The sequence below is a fragment of the Bacillus rossius genome, chromosome 17, assembly GCF_032445375.1.
Source record: "Bacillus rossius redtenbacheri isolate Brsri chromosome 17, Brsri_v3, whole genome shotgun sequence".
In the NCBI taxonomy this organism is placed as follows: Eukaryota; Metazoa; Arthropoda; class Insecta; order Phasmatodea; family Bacillidae; genus Bacillus; species Bacillus rossius.
In genome coordinates, this window is record NC_086344.1 from 9,718,829 (window position 1) to 9,738,601 (window position 19,773).

The 19,773-nt window shown below is 34.4% G+C and overlaps 2 protein-coding genes across 2 annotated transcripts in view; one reads left to right on the forward strand and one right to left on the reverse strand.

Annotated features, from left to right (window-relative positions):
* The window catches only part of LOC134541026 (uncharacterized), a 53,539-nt gene extending 38,551 nt beyond the window's left edge, over positions 1 to 14,988 (reverse strand). The window contains exons 1-4 of the mRNA XM_063384165.1: positions 14,622 to 14,988; positions 13,004 to 13,115; positions 5,424 to 5,523; positions 487 to 623 (exon numbers count right to left, since the gene is read on the reverse strand). The gene's annotated coding sequence lies outside the window, so the exon portion shown is untranslated. The remainder of the gene's footprint in view (positions 1 to 486; positions 624 to 5,423; positions 5,524 to 13,003; positions 13,116 to 14,621) is intronic.
* A 233-nt stretch (positions 14,989 to 15,221) lies between these two features.
* Positions 15,222 to 19,773, forward strand: part of LOC134541024 (uncharacterized) — a 52,354-nt gene continuing 47,802 nt past the window's right edge. Inside the window, exon 1 of the mRNA XM_063384164.1 lies at positions 15,222 to 15,316. The gene's annotated coding sequence lies outside the window, so the exon portion shown is untranslated. The remainder of the gene's footprint in view (positions 15,317 to 19,773) is intronic.

Genomic DNA, 19,773 nt, shown 5'->3' on the forward strand with positions numbered 1-19,773 from the left:
GTCCCTGACAATATATAGAACACATACTAACCTCCAATACCATTATTACATAGTTAGTTATAAAATAACCTTTATTGCTTCGTTTCCAACTATAACTGTTCTGCAACATTACCAATACACATAGTATTGAAGGGTTTAAGTCTGAATGATCTCTTTATTTGAATCCCAGTAGGTAAGTTGTAAAAAAAAAACCTCAAACACACATTTAGGTGCTTCATGGTAAAAATTTAACTGTCCAGCAAATTTGAAATGCTTTCTTTATCATGTTTATGAATAATAACTTTCCAATGGTTGTTTTACAATATACGTTTCTGGGATTAATACATGTTGCATTTTCGTGAATTTGCTAACAAAAGTACAGCACCCATTGTTAGAATGGTATAATGTATAATGATATGTAAGAAAAATATTCACTTGGTAAACTTGAAACTATCATTATGAGTTATTGTAGTCACACTATTTTCTATAATATTTTCATTTACTTACTAGGAGATCATTCACACCTATGAAGATAACCAGGCACATGGCCAGCTGGCCGCCGCGCTGCAGGCGCTTCAGATGATTCCGGCATGCCGCCATGCCTTGGCCGCTGACACACGCACCTGATTTTTTTCTTCTTTGACCTGCAATTCAATTGTTAGATCAATGATATTACATTGATCTACAGTACATGTTGTGCATTTAGCAACGTATAAAGAAATACTTAATATGAAATAAATGAGTGAAGTAATAAAATTAAAAATACTAATTCATGCAATGAATAGCAAAGAAATGCACAAGGATGCTGTTTAGAGTTCACTTATTTCAGTGCAATGAGATATTACTACATGTCATTGACCCTCTCACCCCTTATCATAGATTTTACAATTTAATGGATGAACAGGGGCGTAGGAACCGTGGGGGGGGGGGGGGGGGGGGGGACTTTCAAGACCGTGATATTTTAATTTTATAATATTATTCCGCATTACTGTTATGCTATTTGAATAAATCAATAATCTAAGCAATTTTAAGCAAATCGGGTACCATGTATTAAAGGTTCATATGCAAGAAATTTGTCCAGCATCTAAATTATCAAATTCAAAATCAAATAGTAAAGTGACTTTACTTTAAACAGTCGAAACCTACCGATGCTATTCGAAATAGAGTATACCTGCAGGACTACGCCCCTTCCACTTTGCAACCAGACCTAATGTCTGCTGTCATTAGGCAGCTTAGCTCCCTCCCTCCTCGTGTATCATACACCTTGTAACCCTTCTTCCTCCTTAATTGGAAGAGGGGTTGCGTCCCCGACTCACTCTGGGCGCGAAGGGAAAAAATAAATATTAAAACCAGGCATAAAAAGCTAAACAATATAAATTCCCCACACCACTGCCCAGGGGTCAGGCCAAAAAAATTCAAAGGATATAATAGTAGAGTAACCATTAAACAAACAAGAGGCAAGACTTTGGACGTATGTTATTAAAAAATAGAAATTTGCAAAAATAATTTTTACTATACATAACCATACAAGCTTAGTTACAAAAGCTGACGTTAATAATGGCAGCATCTTATCCCCATTTGCGATACTAACAATAACCTTTAAAAAATCGTAAAAATATAAATACTGATAACAACAAGTATAAAAATATATAAGGGCGTGAGGCGTGGCCACTATAAAATATCAAAATATACTGACTGCCCTAATACCAAAAATCAAACAAGACAATCAATATAATATATAAATATATAAAAAAATATTACAATAATAAAACTGAAGTACAAAAAATTTATTTAAATAAAGTTCTTAAACTCTCAATCAACGGTTTAGTCTTTCTTCAGATGTTCGTTGCTAAAGACTTGCCAAAAAAACAAAGTTAATATCCTAGGCGTGCGCTGGCTTCCTGACCTTCCTCACCAACTCCAGAGTCTAATGCCACGCCGGGCCATAGGTACGAATTCACAAAGGCGTGAACGATGATCAAAAAAAAATTATCTTATTTTTAAGGGAAATGTAGCAAAAACTCTTCACGTAACATAACCATGTTACCACAGAAGTATTTATCATCAGCTTCAAACAAAGTCTTACTTCTTTATTAACTTGCCAATGATTTTATAAAAACGTAGAATGGCCGCACCAACCAACATCAGGCTGCGCATGTAGTCCAATACCGATCGCATACTTTTAATAATACTGCACAAGCTGATATATTAGCTAAAGCCAACTTTAAGTATGCAAATTCCGAAGACAAAGTCTCAAAAACAAATTGCAAAATGTTCGTTTCTTCCAAACTTATACTTTTATGGCAACTACAGGCAAACGGGCGACCTTTTTTAAAAAATCCCACACTGGAACAACGTGTGAAACAAATGGGCCTCTTCACCAAACTGGCCAATAAAAGTTCCGTCCAAATAAAATTTAGTATGGGAAAATACACAGTTCACTAGGTTTGCCAAAAACCAGTGCAGCACCACGAGGGTAAAAATCAAAATTGCGGCCTCTCTTTACCTTGATAAGTCCAGTATCACAGGGCAAACCATTGCCCTGTCACCCAGCGTGGAGCCTCCACCCCAATACTCTTCGTCGCCCGTTGCCGTCCGGCACACCAGTCCGCGCCGTCACATGGCTCTCTCTTCGACGGTCGCTCGCCACACTCTCTCCGGCCCAGCTGATTTTTTCTTCCCGGCAAGCCGAATGTCTGACGTCATCCGCCAACCGCCGGGCGCTCGCCAAGTGGTATTTACGTGAAACACAAATCGATGTTCTTAAACTCATAATCGATAGCTACCAAACGGCATATAACTAATTAACAGAAACAAATATAATTAAAAAAATTTACAGATAAATTAACATTAATTAAAAAAGGCGTAAAAATACGTGAAATAAAAAACCATATAAAACTAGAGACCAGCAACAAAAATAAATTACAAGTAAAAATGTGGCCCTGCCGGCCACAACCTATACATATCGTCTGTGAGTGTACTTGCACATTCCTTGAATAACCTTAAGTATTTCGCAATTTTGTTGTCGTGTTAGGTGTAAGGAGTAGTGTTGTAGAAACATGTTTTGAGCAGTAGACCAGAGTTGTAGATGTAGAGTCAAACTACTTACGTGTGCATTAGCATTTCATTTTATTGACAATGAAAACACAAAAAACTGTTTTAGCATATTTTTCAATAGCTGTGTGAAGGTGCTCATGCTGAAACTTCATGGAACGGAAGTGAACCAGTAATAAGTGGAACTGAGGTGAGTAACAATCTATCATGAGAAGAATTCTAGCGCTACAACACATTATAAAATTGATTATTAATTATTCTCTTTGTAATAAAGTGGCAAGAACAAGTGTGTGTTTGGTTGGGGGGGGGGAGGCCGTTTTGAATTACCATTAAACCATTACATTTAACACTTAACTCTTAACTGTAATTTTATAATTTGTAGTCTTAAGTTTCTGTCCCTTGCTGGTAGTAACTCATCCTTAAACATAAAAGAGATAACAAAGTTAAAAGGTTAACTTAAGGATTTGAAAACATTGAAATAAAAATGTTTCTTTTTAGAAAGTCCACACAAATTTAATAACCTGTTTAATGGCTATGCATACATAAAAAATTCTACTAAACATAGAACAAGTATTCATGTAAATAAAAAGTTGTCCTTTTCTTATAAATGCAGTTATTTTAAGTTACCTGGTTCTTTTCTCAGAGGTGTCATCTGAATTTCGGATGTGTAAATTATGCCGGTATGATGCTTCGGAAAGCTGGTATTCTCAGGGATTTCCTGGTTTCCCTTTTCCCTGCCTTTTATTTTCGGCGCGGCACACCGTTCACCTCATTTCAAACACCCTCTCACTTTTTTTTCCGCCCACATATACTCCTTCAAAAGGGATATCTCCACTTAATTACTTAATATAAATTGTTTTCATAAGAAAAATAGTGTCGCTCATTAACAGGATGGATAGTATAACATTGAATTGAGAAAGCAATGCCACAGGTGCCTGTGTTCAAAAATGAGTAAGGAAACTAACATAGAAACCGCAAGCGTAACAATTACACACAAAAGTACAAAACAAAAAATTAGTGTGCCGCGCGGTGGCCGAGCGCTTAGAGCTTTCGCCTCTCACCAGTCCAAGCACCCCTGTGACCTTAGTAACTGCAGGAGATTTACCCTGATTAATTCTTTACATTGTTATTAAGTGAGTGAAGACTTTAATACAAAAAAATGTGCAGTGTTATTTAAGGCATCGAATAGTGACATGTGCTGGAGATTTTAAATGTGTAGGGCTAATCAGTCAAAGTAGTTGTGACATAATATGTAGGGACACCTGTATTTCGCGAATACATTTCGTGTCAAGGTATTTCACGAAACACTATAGCTTTTTTTAAGAGTCATGGCAAATTGTGAGGGTGCAGCAGTACGGTGACCACATTCTCATTGGCCCCGTCAAGAGCGGGACGACACCTCTTACCGACCTCAGCCAATAACCACAGGAGAAAAGATACAGTATTTTGTGAAATACCTTGACACGAAATGTATTCGCGAAATACAGGTGTCCCTAATAATATGTAGCCTGTTATGTGGACAAGGCAAAGTTTATGAATTATAAACATTTTTTTTTTAATGTTTACAAGTGTACGTGTTTTTTAATTTAGATTGAAAAAATCGAAAATTAATTATTTGTACAAAATAATTTATAAAAATATCATTATGATTGTAAAATGTTACTATTTAATTGCATTCGAATAAAAAAAAAAGAGAGCTTGTGCCCTCCCTGCCTTCTGCCCAACTTGATTTGTAAATTCTTCACTCATCAAATGTTATCTTAAGGAAACAATAATTTTAACATCAATGTATCCAATGGTTAGATAGAAAAAAAATTATAAAGCACAATTTTGCACTTTTAAAACAAATTTTCCGGTGGAGGGACCCCCCCAACCCCCCCCCCCCCCCCTTCCCGTCATAGTAGGAGGGAAATGGGTTTACATGACATCAAAATCATTATTTGTCCCCCCCAACTATATGAACACAGCTACACCAATGTGGATGAAACAAAATATTTAATGTTATGCTATCCTAAGATCTTACATTCTTGAGAGTTAAATTTTTACACTCTTTAGCACTTGAAATCAATCTTCATTGATGTATTCTGACATGTTGAAATCACCAATTACCTACAGTTACGTATGGAGCAGAAGGTTGAATCACAAAATGAATCATCCATCCACTCTCCTATCAAAATTGTGTATGGTCCTGACAATTATACATGTTACAATTCTACTGATTAAAAAATAGGTGCACATGTCCTTACATGACCTTCTGTGACATCTGAAAATTTGTTTTCTTTTTTTCTTACTTTGGGTTCATGGTAAGTTGGAAAAATACTTGCATTTTACACGAGCTATGCAATTCATTACAAAATGAAGCTACAGTAATTAATAATAATGAACTGTACCGTTGTTGTCTCTGAAATACGTCAGTGGCTGTCCTTCCACTCTGGTCAGGAGCCTCACGAAATTAGAGGCCCCCACCAGTTGCGCTCCTTCGATGCAACCCTGAAAAATTAATTAAATTACATTTTGCCTTAATTGTTGCATTCCATACTGTATAACATGCCTACAGGAAATGTTCATTAAATTTATTGCATACTGTAAGTTTGATTTACTGAAGACCTTGGGTAGATAGCACTATCAGCTTTCACGTTCCATATTTCACAACCCTCAACAGACTAGATGGCCATACTGTTCATCTGCATGCATATTGATGCATCATACACATTATGCAATACCAATATATTTTTTTTTAAATTTTATCTTTTTGAATGGAAGTAGGAGGGGCGAAGACCAAACAGTAATTGAAAGTGTCCTGGGGAACTAATAATTTATACTTTACACCCACAGGTTCAAAAACAGTCAATATTTAAAAAATTAAAAACCATACAGTACAACCATATTCAGAAATAGGTAGGTTAAAAAGTAATCGTTCATTTTGGGAATGTTTCGGAAACCCCTTCAGTTGATTGACATGACCTATGTCGCCTACATGTTCTCTAATATTTCATAATTATCAAGTAATCATTTCCTGGCATCCAGCGCAGTGAAAATGTTTCCAAGGTATTTTTAACTGAATGCATCTGGCATGTAATGCCTTCAACGTAGTTATGATTTTTTGGACATTCCAACATTAATTTAGTACCTTGCGCTAATCTATACTTTTGTAGATAAATTTCCGGAGAAATTTTTGAAATGCTTACATTCTTTAAAATAAATGCAAACAAATTTAATTATAACATATTCAGATTTTTTTTACAGCTATTTCACAATATAAGTTTATATACATACCGTGAAAACTATTTCAGCCAATTATTTCATAAATTTCTTGAAATTAATGTAAAAACTTTGAATAGATTTCATAGCATATAACTGAATTAGTAATGATTATTATTTTGTTTTCAGAATTTTTATTTCCTTTGTAGTAATGGTTGGAACCACAAATCTGCATTTGTGTTTAAAATGGCTTTGAGGTTTATTGGGGACGAATGAATACAATATGAAAACCTTACAATAAGTCTTACAATGGTAATGGCTGTATAGGTACTCTTTTATCAAAATATCCCCAAACATTTAAATGTTACAAATGTTCAAGAGATGGCCATGCAGTATGAATAGGACTCCATAAAATACACGCACAAAAATTTAAGTCTCCATGCAGCTATAAGTAGGGAATTTTAGCAATGTGAGCCCATCCTAAAAAAAACAATTCAGCCGGACAGCAATGCCGCGTGCCATGACGAACCGAATATTTACAGAGTGAAAAAGAGTTATGACTACAGAGATGTGCGACCACGTGGTGAGTATTCAGAACGAAAATGGGAAATGGACTAAAATGAGATTTCACATCTGACCAAAAAGAATATGAATAAATAAAATACACAACTAAATTTGTCTATGTAATGTTACTAATGTAAGAACTGTTAAGACATAAAAACATTATTTTATATAAACAGTAATTTGCTTACTTCAAAAGACAGCCTGAATACAGAGTTAGCACTTCACACGCGTACGACGATAACAGTATCTGCAGGAAATCCGATGAATTCGGAAATTCCCAAAAACGGTAAAATATTCAGGAAGTACCTTAGACTCAGTAAAAGATGACATGCACATAGACAAATTTAGAGGTCTTAAATACTTCGGAATAACATTGTAAATGCCCGAAACTAATTAAGTATCTATTAACTTTCCCCCAATGGGATGATTAAAATAACTTGTTTTGATGGGTTTCAAACATTATTATAGAGCTTTGATTTCATAAATATTTAATCATATGTACTCTATTCGGATTGATAAAAAAATTTAATTTATACTGAAATATATAACATGTTCGAGTAGAAATGATTGCACTAGTAAGCGGTAGTGTATTAAAGAACAGATAGATATCTTTTACCATTAACGATATTTTTGCAAAAATATGCAAAGCCACCTTGGACACAAATGCAAAGCGGGTGCAGAAAACATAGGGTAGGTGTGGGCAAAGGTTTCCAGTTTCGTTGTTGATTTTCACCTGAACCCCCTAATAGTCCTATATCTTCAAAAAGCGGTTTGTGTTGTTGAAGGATATCTCTTTCACCTTCACAAATAAAAATTGTAATATTTTTCCAAAATATTTACTGCATGGATTTTTTTTTTTAATTTTCCTAAACAGATTTTCCGAAATCTTTACCCCAATTAGTAGGACAAGGGTTTCCACTGTCAACCTTTACCCACTTTTTCCATGAGAGCTGGATAGCCAATGAAAATCACAAATAAAATGGACGTATGTTGTTTCATGTAGTCTTTTTAGACCTGTGATAATGATTTACAACCTATCATGTAATAGAAAATGTTCCTTTCGTTACATAACATTTAAAATATGTAACCAGTCTAATAGGAGACTAAAATTTGAATTGGATTGTTAACGTCATTCATCATATTGTGAGGAATATGTGCTGTGCACTGAAGTAGCCCACACTTTGAATTTTGCAGTTTTTCCACGGAATTCTTTGATTACAGCCATTATATATTCTGTGTTCGTTATGGCTGGTATTTCATGTATTCAAGTTTATCCCTTGATCCTGTGGTACACGATGCTTGCTGTTTTAGTTCAGTAATTTGAAAGATCCTGCACTTAAAATAAATTACAAAATAATAAATAATTATGATAGTAGGTTGGAAAAAAAAAATCATTTTTATTTGACTTACAATCATAATTCATTATTATATGACAATATTTTTATTTTATTTTTTATATGCAGGAACTTCCGCTGTACTAAATTAAAACAGCAAACATCATGCCATCAGGATCTTTTGACGTACCGAACTAAAACAGCAAGCATCATGTTCCACAAGATCATCCCATCAGGATGCAGGCATAAACTTCAATATATGAAACAGAATAATTAGTGTATTTTTAATTTTCCATAGTTGGCTACAGTGGTGCTAAACACAGAGATACACGAACGCAGGTCAACAATAATGAATGGCAGCGGCAGTGTGAAAACATGGGTATTGTAATGCAAGCTTTGAACTGTTATTTTTCATGAACCAGTAGGAATTAGGAAACCATGTTTTCAGGGTACATTTTGGGATGTGTGTAGAGTGTGAACACCATGTTTACAGATTATTTTTTTCTTTATGTTCTAAAAAGCAGCGATGTCCGATAACTACCAAAATTGGTTTTGAACTTTTTATTTTTATATTATTGGATTTAATGGTTTGATTAGGTATTATAAGATCTTTTTAAAGATTTACTTACCTACAAAAAAAATCTGTATATTATTATTTCATTTTTTTAAATCTTACAAATGCCTCATCTACCTATCATTATTAAGACTGTCCCATTCTAATAGAAAATTCTGTCACTTCCATGAATTTTTTTGCGCTGACTACACCAATGTGATTCATTGAGTAAATAACTTGATTCACCTTACATGAATCAAGTTGCATCAACTACACTATGTTAATTCATCGTAATGCCTTCCCACCAAATCTCTACTGACCATAGTGAAAAACCAAAAGTCATTTAACTAAAAAGATGTGAGCAAGTCTCTCAGTGCTGACCAGTGTTGTGTAACATCTAAAATCCGTAACAAACAAAATTCATGAATTCTCATGTTGCATATACACTCAGACACAAAATGTAATCTATAATGTATAATTCTTTAAAATAATGCAGAGCATGATAAATATACAGAATGTGTGTTTTCAACTACATTTCTGGATGCAAATCACACGTATGTTCCACAACACCACTAGAATGTGCTGTGGGGCAACCATCGATTCTTATCTTTGAAAGATTTGTGCAATGGGAGTGCATGACTTGATGTAAGCTTTTGCTATTAGCCATTGCTAAGCACATGTATGTCTGTAGAAGAAAACTACAAAAAAAAATATGACAAAAAAAACAAATTAAGCAAAAAATTGCTGTTGTCAGGATTTAACACCACACAATACTCCACAACAGGAATATGATCAACAAACAAAGAAAAACAAAGAAAAATGGACTAACAGAACGAAAAAACCCCCACAAATGATGACAGCACAAAAATACCGAACCCAAAAAATTCAGCACAACAGTTGAAACGAGACAAAAACACAGCAAAACGAAAAGACGAAACAAACACAATAGTTTTCGAAAAACAAAAGAGAAACGAAAAAACCCCACAAATGATGACAGCACAAAAATATTGAACAAAAAAAATCCAGCACAACAGTCAAAATGAGACAAAAACACGACAAAACGAAAAGACAAAACAAACACAACAGTTTTCTAAAACAGAAACGAGCGACGTTTCGGGAACTGCTATCTGCTCCCGTCCTCAGGCAGAGACGTACATGGTACGAAAACACAGGTGCGACTCTTTAGTGTGGTGTTAAATCCTGACAACAGCAATTTTTTGCTAAATTTGTGTATTTTTTTTGTAGTTTTCTTCTACAGACATACATGTGCTTAGCAATGGCGTATGTCCAAAAGCTTACATCAAGTTAACCATTGATTCGTTTGATTAGCAGATCATATTTTAAACTAAATAATGAAACGGCTCCAATAAAAGCAAGTAAGACTTGAAAAAATACAAAACCCCAGCTTTGGACCTGATTTTCAATATGGATCTGTGACCTGACCATCTTGTTAAAATTCACTAAACAGTTAATACTATGAAGTTTCCTTTTGTCTTTGTGAACTTTGCTTCGCACCATCCACCACAGAGGGCAGCATTACGGTTGTTACACATTCACAAAATTACTCCCACCCAATGCTGTAATACTGAGAGTTGATATGTTACACATCAACAAATTAATAATAAGTTCTGATGTTTAAAACAAATCATAAGTGTTTTTATTATGAACATGCTAAAGATCACAATTTCTTTTATGTAATGAAAAGAAAAAGGCCCTGTACCCTGCCTTATGGAAGCCTCACTCTCTTATCAATCCTTGAAAGCTGGTAGATATGTGCGCCGCAGAGAGAGTGTCCGGGAGACAAGGAACCACCGAGGCGTGTGATTATAGCGCCTCTCTACAGAAAAAGTTTAACTATTTGCACCTATTGAGCAAGTTGTTCACTAGATGCCGGATCCGAGCCTCCTTGCTTATCCCACTCTGCCACTTAATCCAGCTCGTTCGGCATCATGGCCATGCTAAATTATCAAATATCAATATAGTTGCAATGGGAATAACAAATGTCTAATGCAACCCATAGAAAACAGGAAACACTACTAAAATGGAAATTAATGGTAATGTTGAACACTGAGCAAAATAAAAATATCCCTACCAGCACAGCAAACAGGCATAGGAAGATTTATAAGCACCTATTTCTTCTGCAAATGTTCTGTAGGTATACTTCTATAAACATTTGGAACATTCTTACATCCTATATGTTCTCCAATATTCCAAAATTATCGATAAAATATTTTCACGATTCCAATCAGTAAAAAATCAAATTTTTGCAGTGCATCCAGCATTAAATAGTGTGCCTTCCAAGGTAGTTATGAAATTTTTTTACCTTACAACACAATTTTTTATTCCTTGCACTAATATGTGGTACTATAACCATTTGCTTTAGACTAAGGTTTAAGATGGTTTAAAATACATTTACATAAATTTGGTAGTAAGGAAGTTTTGAATTTTCTTATTTTAAAAGTTACTTTTTTTCCCCTCCAAAAATTTGTTTTAGCCAAAGATTTTAGATAATGTTTAGAGTTTTTACTAGGTATACATTATAACAGATTTTATAGTATACCTGTATACGGTATACCTACTAAAAAGGTTAAATTTTTTTTTTTTTTTTTTTACTTTTAACCCTTGTTTTTTTCCACCCCTTGCCGTTATGGTTGGTTGAAACAATAACTTATTTAAACAAAAAAAATTTGGTATTGCTTTTACAAGTTATAATACTTTCCGGTCAATAACCAGAATCCTCTCAAAAATACCTGAACGTGAGCGACTCAATTGTTGTCGGTGTGTTGAGCCATGGAACACCAGATTAAAAACCTTTATCTTTATTGACAAATGTATTAAAACTTTTATTAAAATTTTATATAAATTATTTTATAGTAATAGGTTGGTACCAATCGGCAAATTTTGCAGATAGTAGCTGACCAAATATTAGCTCAACAATTAAATAAAATTATATACAAGTGCTACTAGCATTACATTTTGGGTAGTAAAAAGAACAGTCACTTTTTCTCCTTGCATACATACAATAATGAGTTTTTCTAAATTCCCGGTTTTATGCTATGATATTTGAATTATGATAAGCTACAGGGTTATTCTAATATTCTTTTTAACTTTACTTTCCAAAGATCACAAAGAGAATAAATACCACTCTCGTGTATTTTACTTATGTAATGCCTTGTGGAGTTCTTTTTGTTACAAATACTACTTAACATATTATTTCACAAATTTACAAACACTGTTAACCTATTTATACTTTAAATCAAAGCCAGGGTAAATATGTAGTTTAGCGGTATTTCTGAAAAATAATGTTAAAAATCCTAAAATACTTTTATTCTATGCTCTTTAACTACCTCTTTTCATTAAACCCGGCGGAGATAAGAAATTCCAAATACTTTAGGAGATATCGCCGTTCTTATTTTGCTATACCTACAAGACCTGTGCAATCATTTGACCAGCGCCATTTTTTTATTTTGCCGTGTGTTCGAGAATGCCTAATTAATTAAAATGGTCGATTAGGTCAGGTCAGTTACATTATAAATACTTTCAAACTAAGCGAACATTAAAAATAAAGTGAATTAATTTAAATGGTTGTTTAGTTTTTAAGTATTTATAATGTAACTGACCTGACCAAACAAACCGGGACAAAGGATGAACAGTAGGAACTCACGTAATTTTTTTTTTACTTATTTATTGCGCAACAATATCCAAATAACAAATAAAACATTAAAATTTGAAACGTAAAAAAATCACGTAAGTTAGAGACGGGTACAATTCCTTTGCCATTAGTAGAAAATGAGGTAGTCGTTCACCTACGTCGCGAAAAAAATTCATACTCGTAAACAAGAAACAATGTTGAACACCTCATGAATGCACAGGTATTGTGATGGAAATTAAAAAATTGGATATCTCCTAAAGTATTTGGAATTTCTTATCTCCACCAGGTTTAATGAAAAGAAGAAGTTAAAGAGCATAGAATAAAAGTATTTTCAAATTTTTAACATTTTTTTTTCGCAAATACTGCTACACTACATATGTACCCAAGGCAGGGCCTCCCTGGAATCAAAAAGCACCTCTCTGAGGGGGACTAGTTTGCGCTTGCAAAATCGTAACTGTGAAGTGGGAATAATAAATGTTATCCGGTGGACCTCCCTTGGAATCCTACAGATTTTCACCCATGCTTAACAACACATGCTGTGAACATACACAATAATTAGCGTAAATCAACCACATGCAAGGAATTGTAGTTAAACGCAACATGATTTGACCAATGTAGGAACTCCCCCGTCCCCTAACAAATCAGATGTGAGAGAGAAATCTGCACCTGTCTGTAAAAATTGTGTTGTCCCAGTTGTGCTGATTTATAATTTGAAGTGTCGGGCTGCGCTCTCCATCACACCAAAGATTACTTTTCAATCCGTTCAATAATTTTGTTCCTGGAACAAAAAAAAATTAACAAATTTTGTTAAACAGTTCTCTGATATTGTTAATGATTTACAAAGAAAGAAAGAAAATTTTGAGAGAATTAGGTATATGGTTTTATGGGCCATGAATTATATTTAAATACCTAATCAAAGGACTGTTCAAGAAAACTTTATGTTTTGTTAACTATATTTTGTAGATTCTTCTGAAGATAACTCTATTGATTAAATGTAGTTTGGTCCTAAGGTCAGAATAAAACAAAATAAACAAGCATTTAAGTAATTTAAGTAAAAAAAATTAGAACTTTAGAACCAGAAAACAACCAAAACTTACAAAATGTACTAAGGCCTATTATTCAAGTATGCCATCACCTCCCAGAACACACTAGGTATTTAAGTAAAAAGCAGTTTTCCAAATTTTAAACTTGTGTAATGGTTCACCAGCTTTCAATCTGATTTTTCTAACTGTTCACAAATATCCTGCAGTCCATTTAGTCATGCATGTACATTTTTTTCTCTTTATTTAGTGGCAGAATGCATAAGATATATAAAACAAAACAAAAAATACTCAAGTTTACAGCTAATGCATTACGTTGCCAATTGTCCTGTGGTTTTGAGATCAGATGCTGACATTGGTGACATTAAAATCATATGGTACGGTAATTAAGTAGGAGACAGGCGCATCAGAAAAGCAGCAAATAAAGATCTGAAAATGTATTTTTTTTCTTAACTTCATGATATTTTATTAATCATTCTGAAAAATAGCAAAGGTACTGACATTTTATTTTATTACCACAACTCCCATATTGAGCAAACGGTTGTAAGTTGTACCAAAGGGTATTTATTCAACTTATGTTCATACATTGTAGTTTAGTAATTTATATATATTTTCCAAGGTTAGATTTTTGCACATGAAGCTGATTCTTGCAAAAATAATTTATTGGGTTAAGTGACCTAATTATTAAAACACATTTAATACGTAATACTTTTAGTACCTGACCTACACAATAACTAATAGTTATTTTAACATGCCTGAAGCTAACCTAACGTGTAAATGTTCAGATGAACAATTTTTTTGCTTGGTAATCTGATGAAAAACCTCTTTTTCATAAAAATAAAAAAAAAAATTTTCTTCCCAACACAGTTTCCAATAATTCTCTAAGAGGGTGCAAGATACAAGTAGTTTACCAGGAATTTTAAGTTTTAACATGTGGTTAGGTACTTTAAAAATACTATACATTAATGTGAATGGTTTATCAGGTATTCTGCATTAAAAAATACATTGAAATCGGATGAAAGTTAGGTTATGTGAGAGTAGATAAATTACAAATACTATGACATCTCGAGAATGGTCACCGGGATTAGGTTCGCTACATTGAAAATAGTTCAGTAGTTTAACTTAGCTAAATTTTAATTGGCAATTCTTAACCAAAGTTCTATTAAACCAAATAACCTAGCATAACACACTATACAGTTATTTTTAGTGTAGTTCAGTTAACCTAACCAAACAATTCAACTAACCTGACTCAACCGATCATTCTCGGAAAATCAGTCTTTGTATTGTATAAACCTAACATTATCACTAGTTAATGGTGGTTAACTACGGTAAATATGTACAGTCGCGGTAGATGCCAAAAAAAAATGCTAAAATCTGAAAATACTTTTATTCTGTGCCCTTTCACTTCCTCTTTTCAAATCAACCGGCGGAGGTAAGAAATTCCAAATACTTTAGGAGATATCGAATTTTTAAATTTCATCATATGTAGAGTCGCGGTAGATGCCAAAAAAAATGCTAAAAATCTGAAAATACTTTTATTCTGTGCTCTTTCACTTCCTCTTTTCAAATCAACCGGCGAAGGTAAGAAATTCCAAATACTTTAGGAGATATCGAATTTTTTAATTTTCATCACAATACCTGCGTACTATGCGGCGATCACAATTGTTTCTTGTCATAGATAATAAGGTTTCTTGTTTACGTGTATCATGTTTGTTATTGGACAATTTTGTCACGTGACTGTTCCGTGATTGGCCAGTATTCAAATTAACCAATAGGTGATTATTTATTCCGTGATTGGACAGTATTCAAATGAACCAATACGTGATTATTTATTCATTTATTGTTCAATACGATGTTTAATTAATCGGTCAACTTCTGCCGTGAACGACTACATCATTTCCTTATAGTGGCAAAGGAAATGTACCCGCCTCCAACTTAGGTGAGTTTTTAAAGTTTCTAATTTTAAAGTATTATTTTTTTATTTGGATATTGTTGCGCAAGTAATAAGTTAAAAAAAATTACGTGAGTTGTTAATGTTCATCATTTGTCCGGGTTTTGTTAGGTCAGGTCAGTTACATTATAAATAATTTAAAACTAAAAAACCATTAAATTAAATTCACATTATTTTTAATGTCCGCTTAGTTTGAAAGTATTTATAATGAAACTGACCTGACCTAATCGACCATTTTATTTATTACGCACTCACTAACACACGTCAAAATAAAAAATGGCGACGTTCGAAGGGTTAAACGGGCGTTGTATTGCTAAATTAAAAAATTCGATATCTCATAAAGTATTTGGAATTTCTTATCTCCGCCGGTTGATTTCAAAAGAGGAAGTGAAAGGGCATAGAATAAAAGTATTTTCGGATTGTTAGCATTTTTTTCCGCATGAATACGCAGGTATTGTGATGAAAATTAAAAAATTTGATATCTCCGAAAGTAGTTGGAATTTCTTATCTCCGCCGGTTGATTTGAAAAGAGGAAGTGAAAGAGCACAGAATAAAAGTGTTTTCGGATTTTTAGCATTTTTTTGGGCATCTACCGCGACTGTACATATTTACCTTTCACTATAATCAGCGTATCAAAATTATTTTCCAACCTTCTCTCTATTTGCTGTTCCAAAGACGTTTTAATTACACATGCAGAATTTTCTAAAAGTTGTAACTTGCTTGCAATTATTTTTCGTACGATTCCAAGGCATCCATTACTTCTTCCATGTTATAACTATTATTTGAGATCATATGTTCAAGCATTTATAAAGATATTTTATTTTGGAAATATATTAATTATTTCACATTTATTTAATACTAATTAATTATTTCCTACGCTTTAGGTGACAGAGTTTACTACATCTACCATATTTGAATATTACCATAGACAACAGAGATATGGAGTATTTAAGCTCTGGCCAGAAAAAAATAAAGGAACATTGAAACGGAAACAAAAATAATAAACTCCCAGGATGCAACAGGGCTGCAACACGGCAAGTCAAATTCAAGCCTTCGGCAAGCATACCGAAAAAAAAAAAGATCGATATAGCTCACAGATGACTTAAATCAAGCTTTAATCAACCTTGATGCGTCAAGCTTGCATGGAAAGTTTAAGTCATGCCTTTGGCAAGCTTGCCGAAAACAAGTGTAGGTCGCAATGGATGACAAAGCACTTGAATCAAGCTTGAATCAAGTTTGATGCTTCAAGCTTGCATAGCAAGCCAAATTCAAGCTAACTGACAGGCTTGCTGCAAGCTTTCATGCTATGTGGGGTTGAACTAAGAACAATATTATCTATTGAAGGTATTAGAATGGTTTACTTTGCTATTTTTCAGTCTGTTATGCAGTATGGCATTCTGGCTTGGGGAGGGATGAGTAAAACATCAATTAAGCCACTTATAACAATTCAAAAACTTATTTTACGAGTTATTTTCAAAAAAAAACCACATGTACCCATCCAAGGAACTTTTTAAACTATTAAATGTATTTGATATTAAAAGATTGTTTATTAGAGCTGCAATAATTAATATATATCAAAGGGATGATCAGTTAAATTATATAGATCATAACTATCCTACACGGCATAGACAGAACTTTTTATTACTTTTACATGTCACGCTGGAGTGACATAAATGAGCACTTACTTTCAGGACAAAAATCTCATGATCGATACGATATTATTTCGCGTGTTTTTCGACTAAAGGTAAAAAAGGTCATGGATTTGTTGATAAAAGGGAAAATATTCGGTGAAGTGAGATGCTATATGTATTCGACGGAATGGCAAAAGCGAGGTCTTCCGCATATTCATATACTTTTATGGCTTCAACATCGCATCACTCCGGATCAAATTGACAATATTATTTGGGCTGGAATACCTAACCCCGATCGTGATCCTGAGCTTTACGAAATTTTTAAAAGTAATATGATACATGGCCCCTGTGGAAGTTTAAACCGAAATTCTCCATGCATGAAAGATAATTCGTGCAGCAAACGTTATCCTAAGGCTCTTATTAAGGAAACTCAAACCGGTGATGATGGTTATCCGCAGTACAGGAGACGTTCTCTGGATGATGGTGGATTCTCTGTCAATATCAAGGGTTTACAATAGATAATCGTTGGGTGGTTCCTTATAATCCAGTGCTATTAAGAACATGTAACACTCACGTGAACATAGAGTATTGCCATTCTGTGAAGTCAATCAAATATGTTTGCAAATATGTTAATAAAGGGTCAGATCAAGCTACGTTTACTTTAGAGAATGGGAAGGATGGGAAGGATGAAGTTACAACCTACGCAAGTGCAGTGGCGTAGCGTGGGTGGGGCGGAGGGGGCGGCCCGCCCCGGGCGGCAGCCCGCGGGGGCGGGTCGCCGGTGAAGCGGGTTGAGATCTGATCTATGATTCATTCATTACATGTGTCAGACACACTATAATGTTCCATTTTTATCTCAAATTTTGCGCACCAACTATTTTTTAATATTTATTTAAAAGAAAAACTGCGAAATCACTGACAGAGCTCTTATAACGTTTGTTTGTTTACATACGAATGGCAACATCGCATCACGCCGCACCGCCCGGCGCGCGCGAGTCGAGTTGAGCGGCACTCCTTATTATGTTCATTACTCATACAAAATCTTTTGTTTCACGCGTCGGCCCGTGTCGATGCCTCTCTTTCGCACTCATTGAACTTAGTACTACGCATTGTACTGTAAAGTTTGACCTTAACCCAGGGCAAACCAAACAACTTCCGCAAACCGGGACACAGTAAAACTCATATATTGCCCCGTACCGCAAGCGCAGGTAAACCCAAAAAAATATTAAAACCCAAACTAATAGCAGGCTTAAAAAATACTAATAAGGTTGCGAACAGTGAGAGGAGGCAGCAAGTTAAAAAGACGCAAAATTTATATGACAACATTTTTTATATATATATATATATATATATATATATATATATATATATATATATATATATCATAAAATCGTTTCATCACAAATCGGTGCATCCATCATAAAATACATACCCTATTACTACTTATAAAAAATAGCTATATAATAATACTAAAAAAAAATACTTTAACAATTCCCCCGAAAAATTATAATTTGATCATATACTTCGGAGCTCCGAAAATTAAATATAATTACCAAAAAGGCATTAAAAATATATAAGAACATAACTCCGCTAGACTATCAAACTTGACTATATTGTCGATTGAACAAGAATTGGCTGCTAATATTGATTTTGACAAAGTTATTTCTGATTTCGCTGCTCATAAGGCCCGTAGAATCCGCTTGTAAAACCGCTCATCCTATTTTAACTTCAATAAAAGGTACCTCATTGCATGTGAAATTTAATTTTAATTAAGCACCTATAGAATGGGGGCGGCAAAATGGGTTTCCCGCCCCAGGCGCCGAGATGGCACGCTACGCCACTGCGCAAGTGGTCGATATATAAGTTCAGCTGAAGCAGTTTGGCGAATCCTTGAATTCCCAATACATGAGCGTTTTCCTCCTGTAGTGCACCTTGCTGTCCATTCAGAAAATGGACAGAGAATTTATTTTAATGAGCAGAACTTGTACGACAAATTGAATAGTCCTCCTACAACTACACTCCTCTCCTTTTTCTATCTGTGTAACGTGGATGACTTTGCAAAAACATTGCTATACTCGGAAGTCCCTGCGTATTACGTTTGGAACAGGCGATCGTTTTAGAGAAGGAAGAGAGGAGTGAATGTTGACGGATGGTCAGGGGTCAAAAAAGAACACATTCTAGGTAGGGTTTATACTGTTCATCCAAACAATACAGAATGCTACCACCTTCGATTGCTTCTACATGATATCAGAGGCCCAATTTCATTTGAAGCGTTGAAAATTGTAGATGGTCACTTACATCCCACTTTCCAATCCGCGTGCAAGGCTCTAGGTCTACTCGAAGATGATCGGCACTTGGATTCAGCTCTTGAAGAGGCAGCACTTTGTCAAACACCGCATATGATTCGAGAGCTTTTTGTTATCATTTTATTGTTCTGCCAGGTTTCCGATCCCTTATGTCTTTGGGAAAAATACAAAGAATACCTTTCTGAAGACTTTAAAAAACAACTGGAAAGGCAAGGTACGTGGATGTAGAGCACTCATCGGACCTGATATTTAACAAATGCCTGTCTGTATTAGAGGATGCCGTATTATCATTAGGCGGCCGTCCTCTTAAAGAGTATGGATTACCTCAGTCAATAACATCAATACATTTTGAAAATAGAGAGTACGTGAAGGAGACCAGTTACGATACAGTGGCCTTAGAAGACGCAGTTAGAAAAAATGAAGCATCCTTGAATGACGAGCAACAGGAAGTATACAATAAAATTATCATAAGTGTAGATGCAAATGACGGTCGAATATTCTTCTTAGA